Genomic DNA, 6,000 nt, shown 5'->3' with positions numbered 1-6,000 from the left:
CATCAGAGTGAAGGGGTTAAGCACACAATTCTGAATGTACAGTATATATTGGTATTCCTATATAACAAATGCCATTGCAATAATTTATTCCTTTTTTACTATGTATAAGAAAAGCATTTTTAAGGTACTGTACAACATTAAGATGTGTGTGGTGAGTTGTGTTTTTTTTTACCATCATTCACTCACTTGATGTAGTGCTGCCTACTTCTTCCTTAGCCTTTATCATTCTTTTACTGTGCCTGCCCTCCTCTCTTCCTATTTCTCCCATCTTTCCTGTCACTTCTTATTGCTTTTCTTTCCTTTACAGGTGGCTTTACATTGAGTGACAAGCCAAATGGTTTCCTGTAAGCAAAGAAACCATTTACAATGCTGTGTGGTAACCATATAACCTAACCATACGTGCTCCCCACGTGTAACAAGTGGGTTGGTGGAGGGTTAGTGCCCCTCTCTGTAAAACAACTATAAGTCAAATGGCCACCCCTTACGGGATTATGGCGTCTGGCAATAGATAGATAGATAGAAATAAGGGAAAAAATGATAATTGCAGTACTACGTTCATTTACTGTGCTCAGTACTTTAATTTTCAAAAATGTATTGGTGTTAGGATATATGGTATGATAAGTTTGGCCAGTCATCAAGGTGAGCCCCTACTCAGCCAATGAGCATCAAAATGAGCATGAACAAACACTGACAAATAAGCATTTATTCCATTGAACCCTTTAACTTGAGGGTATCATTTTATTCTTGCTGATTACACATGATTTTGCTCAGTGTAGGAGGGCACCTTAGTAATGAACAGGATAATTGGAGGCTATATTTAACCCCTCCAGTTAGAAATATTTCTCCTGAGCTTAGTCAAATTGTGTGGAGATATCAAGACTGAAATACTAGCACACTCAGGCCCTTATGACTCACATTCAGGTAAAGAAAATCATGTTCCATTAGCCAGAACAGAATACTACAGCTGTTCTGACCAGGAGAGGGTATATTGGACTGCTGCCGAGTACAAATTAATGAGCGTGGAAGAACACCTGTAATTGAGCCTCTGGCTTTCGGAAGTGGTCAGGAGAGGGAGTATGCATCCAACCATGCTCATGTTTGCTCTCAGGGTGTGGGCTCAGCCTTAGTTCCTTATCCTGAGTGGCTCTGGAGATTTCATAACACTTCATCTTTTGTTATTCAGCACATCTCAATATTTTCTTTTATTGATGTAAACTATGTCAGTATTAGTATTATTTGTAGCAGTTGTAAACTCAGGCCCATCTGAAGCATGAATCACATGTACTGCATAGCTACTGAAGCTACCCTTAACCAGCAGTCTGCTGTTCCACCTTTGGGAGATAGGGAAGGAACTGAAATGTATAACTGGGCTCCAGAGCCTGCATGAAAGAGACCCTCTCCAGCTCCATGTCAGTAAGAAAAGCATTTAAATGACATGAAAGACAATATCAAGGCGTAGTTGGAATATCAGAAATGAATTACTAAGAAAAAGGTGCTATGAAACCTACAGTGCCACAAAGAATACAGCCATAAATACAAGTGTGGATTCTGTTGTGTGGGTAATGTGCAGCAGCTCACTGAAGAAAGTTAGTGTTATTTTTTTCATCAAGCTGGACTGCTCTACCTGAAGACATATTATGTTTTTATCCTCATATCTTCTGCCATTTTATTTTTTAGGTTAATCCTTTCATTATTATGTTGTTCCACATTACTCTTCTCATATGTAAATGATTTTATTCACTGTATTTGTTTCACTTGAAGAATATTTTTTAAATATAGGGGTTAAAGAAAGCAGCAACTAACCCCTGCAATTTTGAAATGTCTCTCCAAAAGTATAAAATCATCAGGAAACAGGAAGTGTAAAATGAAATATACTGGTACTTCATTAGAGTGAAGGGGTTGAGTTTTTTTTTTTTTTTTTTAATTGGTTCAGTATAGCCCTCATTGACCCCATCAGTACGAAAGACTTTCCAAGTTCCATAAAATTATCTGGAGGTTGCAAGATTGGACTAAAAAAGAGAAGAAGATATGTGTAACTGGAGTGAAGGGATTTAGGTGAAATGCTCAGACCCTTATTTTTGTCATGTTTTCCATGTTTTAATTCAAATTAGCATGAATTTACTACTTTATTCTGTGTGTGCCAGTTAATTCTTTAGTGAAATGATATTAGTTAGAAGGTTACTATACCGTTCACTGGAAAGATTTGTAGCTGACTGCCAGCCTGAGTTGATATGATGGGTGGGTGGATTATATTTAATTTTATCCTATTCCATGAAGTGATATTATAGCCTTTTTTCACTTTAACTTGCTTGAAATTTAAGTTTGTCCATCTTAAATGCTGTTCTGTAACAAGAGATTAATACTTGAACACACTGTAGTCATAAAGTAGTGCTGTGGAAAGGATCCAAGTGTAGTAGTACTGTTTTGTAATATGTTGCCATCGGGCTCTGGGAAATAAGCTGCCAAAGAACAAATATTTTTGCCAAGTTAAAGTGAAAGAACATTTTCATAGTAATATACTGTACATTTTTTCCATATATTGATAATAGTATCATACTGTACATGATTTTCCATTTGACACACTGTATTGCTAGAATCATTGTTCGGTTAGTATTATGTGAAGGCTGTTCAGATCATCAGTATTGAAGCATTTTGGGATATATATGCTTCTGGACTGTAATGAATGCCTCTAGACTGGTCATCATTGAAAACGAGGATGTACCACCCCACTGAGTTGAGTCTTCATGCTGCATTGGCTGTCACTGTAATCATAACATCATCTCTACCTACTGCTAATAAGTACATTTTATTTAAAAAGTAGTAACTTAATTTTATTTCTTCCTCATATAATGATTTAAGGTACAATGCATCAATTGAGAGGGGTGTCTTTTACATGGTAGCACAGTCATGACTGAGTGGTGTAACTGCCCAGATATTCAGTCATCTTTCAGTTCCTTCCTTATCCCCTGAAAGGAGGAGGATGGACTGCGAAAGAATGTATCAACAACCTGCAGTTCACCAGGTTCACATTAAAATGACCTTGGGGTTACAGCCATTACTACAGTAGTACTAAGGTGCAAGCCAAGGTGGAGAAGAGAGTGAGGTGGTCTTCCCTTTGTAGGACAAGTAATTGCCTAGATATTTTGTTCTAGCAAATGCAGACATGTTCATTTTGCTGAGGGAGAACCTGCTGAACAGAGGATTGATAAAGAGCTTTTAATGTTAGAGCATGACAAAAGGTATATGAAACTGAGTGTATTGAAAGAATAGGACAATATGGAAGAGTATAAAATTAGGACAAAAATTGACTTACCTAAAGGTGCAGCAAGGTTTTGAACCCTTTGAAGCCAGGTGACGTAGTTTATTCTTGCTGCTACTGGATGATTTTATTTGACTTGAGAAAGGACTCTCATTTCCAAGGAGTATGTTGAGGCTGTAGCTAACCCTTCCAGTTTGAAAAGCCCATCCTCAGCTGAATAGCCTCACCAGGAGATAGAAAAAAAAACAAAAAAGATATACAGTACATTCTCTCTCTCTCTCTCTCTCTCTCTCTCCTTCCATTCCTTGTTCTCTCCTTCATTTTCTCCCTCCTTTCTTTTCTCCCTCTCACTTTCCTTTTCTTTCCTCCATCCTCCTCTTCCTTCCTCCCTCCTTCATTTCCTGGTTCTCCCTCTCTCTCTTTCATCTTTTTTCATCCTTTCTCCTCATTTTCCCTCCTCCCTTTCCTCTTTAGCTCCTCTTCAGTCTCCTTGCCTTCATCTTTCACTCCCTCATCTCCTCCTTCCTCTCCTTTCCTTCCCCTTCTCTCACCACATCTCCTCTCCTCCTCTTCCTAACCTTTTACTTCCTAACATCCTCTTTCCTTCCTTCTTCACTTTCTCACTTTCTCCTTCCTTCTCTTTTCTTTCCTTCCTCCTTCACCTCCTCATTTCCTTCTTTCTCTTACTTTCTTTCATCATTCCTCGCTTCTCTCCTTTATTCATTTCCTCTTTCCTCTTTTTCATGTTTCCTCCCTCCTCTCCTTCTCTCCCTTTTTCATTTCCCCCATTCTTCTCTCTCTTTTCTATCTCCTCACCTCTCCTTTTCTCCTTCATTCACTTTGTTATTTCCTTCTTTCTCTGTTTTTCTTCTCTCTTCCCTCTCCTTTTCCCCATTTGCTTATTCCTCTCTCTCTCTCTCTCTCTCATTTCATCCTTCCATCCTTTCCTAACCTCTGTGTATGGCCCATACTCTAGACTCTCGTCGGGTAAGGAAGCTTCCTAACACCTCTTCCTTAGCGATTTAATTTTGAATATGGCTGGTTAATATCCTTTTGTACGTTATTTATGCAGAGTATGACAATATTCGAAGGATTTACACAAAGTAAAGTGTAATAAGCAAATAAATCGCTTAGGAAAAGGTGCTCGGGAGCTGCCCTACCGGACGTGAAAGTGGGCCGGTAATATGAGTTTAGCAGCTACCATCCACACACTCGGTGTAGCGCTTGTTTTTGGTTACTCTACGTTGTGACAAACCAAATTTTTTCTTGCAGCAAAAAGTTATTCTTGGACACCATTTATATTGCAATGGCTGGTAATCATATCAAAGCCAACATACAGACGATTGATAGCTTAGTGGGATACGAATGTGGCCCACAGGTTCAGGGCCCGCATTCTCATAGGTAAGGAAGGTCCCTAACACTTCCTAAGAGATTCAATTTGTTTGTTATACCGGCATGGTACTATAGTCTATTGTATTGTTAAATCATTCTAAAATCTCCATAGTCCTCTTAACCCGCCGAGTACCGGAGCTGTATGGGTACAACACACAAATTTTCAAATTTGGCAGATGACTGGCATGGACACGCATGCACCTTTCCAGCAACTATACCTACTTCCTACTGTACATCATCTACAGTATATACCCAACAAGAGTGAAATACAGCATAGTGTCCCTTGGAACATCCACCCACCTCCACCAGGAATTCAGCATAGTGCCCCCACGAATTCCCCGACACCCCCGCAAGGACCCCACAGAGGAGCAGCAGCAGCGCACCGAGACTCGGTGTGACAACGGTTCAAGTCAGCCCGGGCCATACGCCCCTATGACTCGGAGCCCGCCTGCTGTCCCCATAGCAGGAATCCTGCACTACCTTCTGGGCGAGCTCCCACCAACCAATCTCGGGGTGGAGTTGTCTGTCCAGCTCCTGCCAGCGCCCCTAAGGAGTCGGCCTGTAGCCACTCCTGCCTTTTTCAGGAGATGGCCGGTAGCCTCTCTGAAGGTGTCTTCCCTCTTGAGACGGCCGGTAGCCGCTCGCCCCTCGCTAAGGAATCGCCCAGTAGCCGACCTGAGGGTAACCAGGAGACGGCCGGTAGCCGCTCCCGCCTTCGTTAGAAGGTGTCCTTCCGGAGACGGCCAGTAGTCGCTCCACACCCCCTCCTGAAGGAGTCAGCCTGTAGCCGCTCCCACCTTCGTCAGACGGCCAGTAGCCACTCCGAAGGCGTTGCCCCTGAGTCGGCCTGTAGCCGCTCCCGCCTTCATCAGACGGCCAGTAGCCGCTCCAAAGGTGTTGCCCCTGAGTTGCCCTGTAGCCACTCCTCATTCCTGCTGAAGGAGTCGGCCTGTAGCCGTTCCCACCTTCATCAGATGGCCGGTAGCCGCACCGAAGGCGTTGCCCCTGAGATGGCCTGTAGCCGCTCCATGCCCCTCCTGCAGGAGTCGGCCTGTAGCTGCTCCCGCCTTCGTCAGACGCCCGGTAGCCGCTCCGAAGGTGTCCCTGGGTTTGCTGGCAGTTATTCACCCTCTCAGGCCACGGCCAGTAGCCGGTCCTCAGCGTCTCGTGGTTGTGCCCCTGGGAAGCCACGGCCAGTAGCTGGGCCTTGGCGTCTTGTGGTCGCGCCCCTGGGAAGCCACGGCCAGTAGCCGGGCCCCACGGCTGGAAGCAGCAGAGAGCAGCCCTGCCGCCGCAGCGTGTGACGAGTTCCCTGGCCCCTGATGCAGAGGACATAGAGGAGTACTGGA

Source organism: Coenobita brevimanus, chromosome 19 (genome assembly GCF_032717465.1).
Source record: "Coenobita brevimanus isolate Jiangsu-jjx chromosome 19, ASM3271746v2, whole genome shotgun sequence".
Lineage (NCBI taxonomy): Eukaryota > Metazoa > Arthropoda > Malacostraca > Decapoda > Coenobitidae > Coenobita > Coenobita brevimanus.
The sequence above is the reverse complement of the archived record's forward strand: the minus strand, read 5'-3'. Positions refer to the sequence as shown.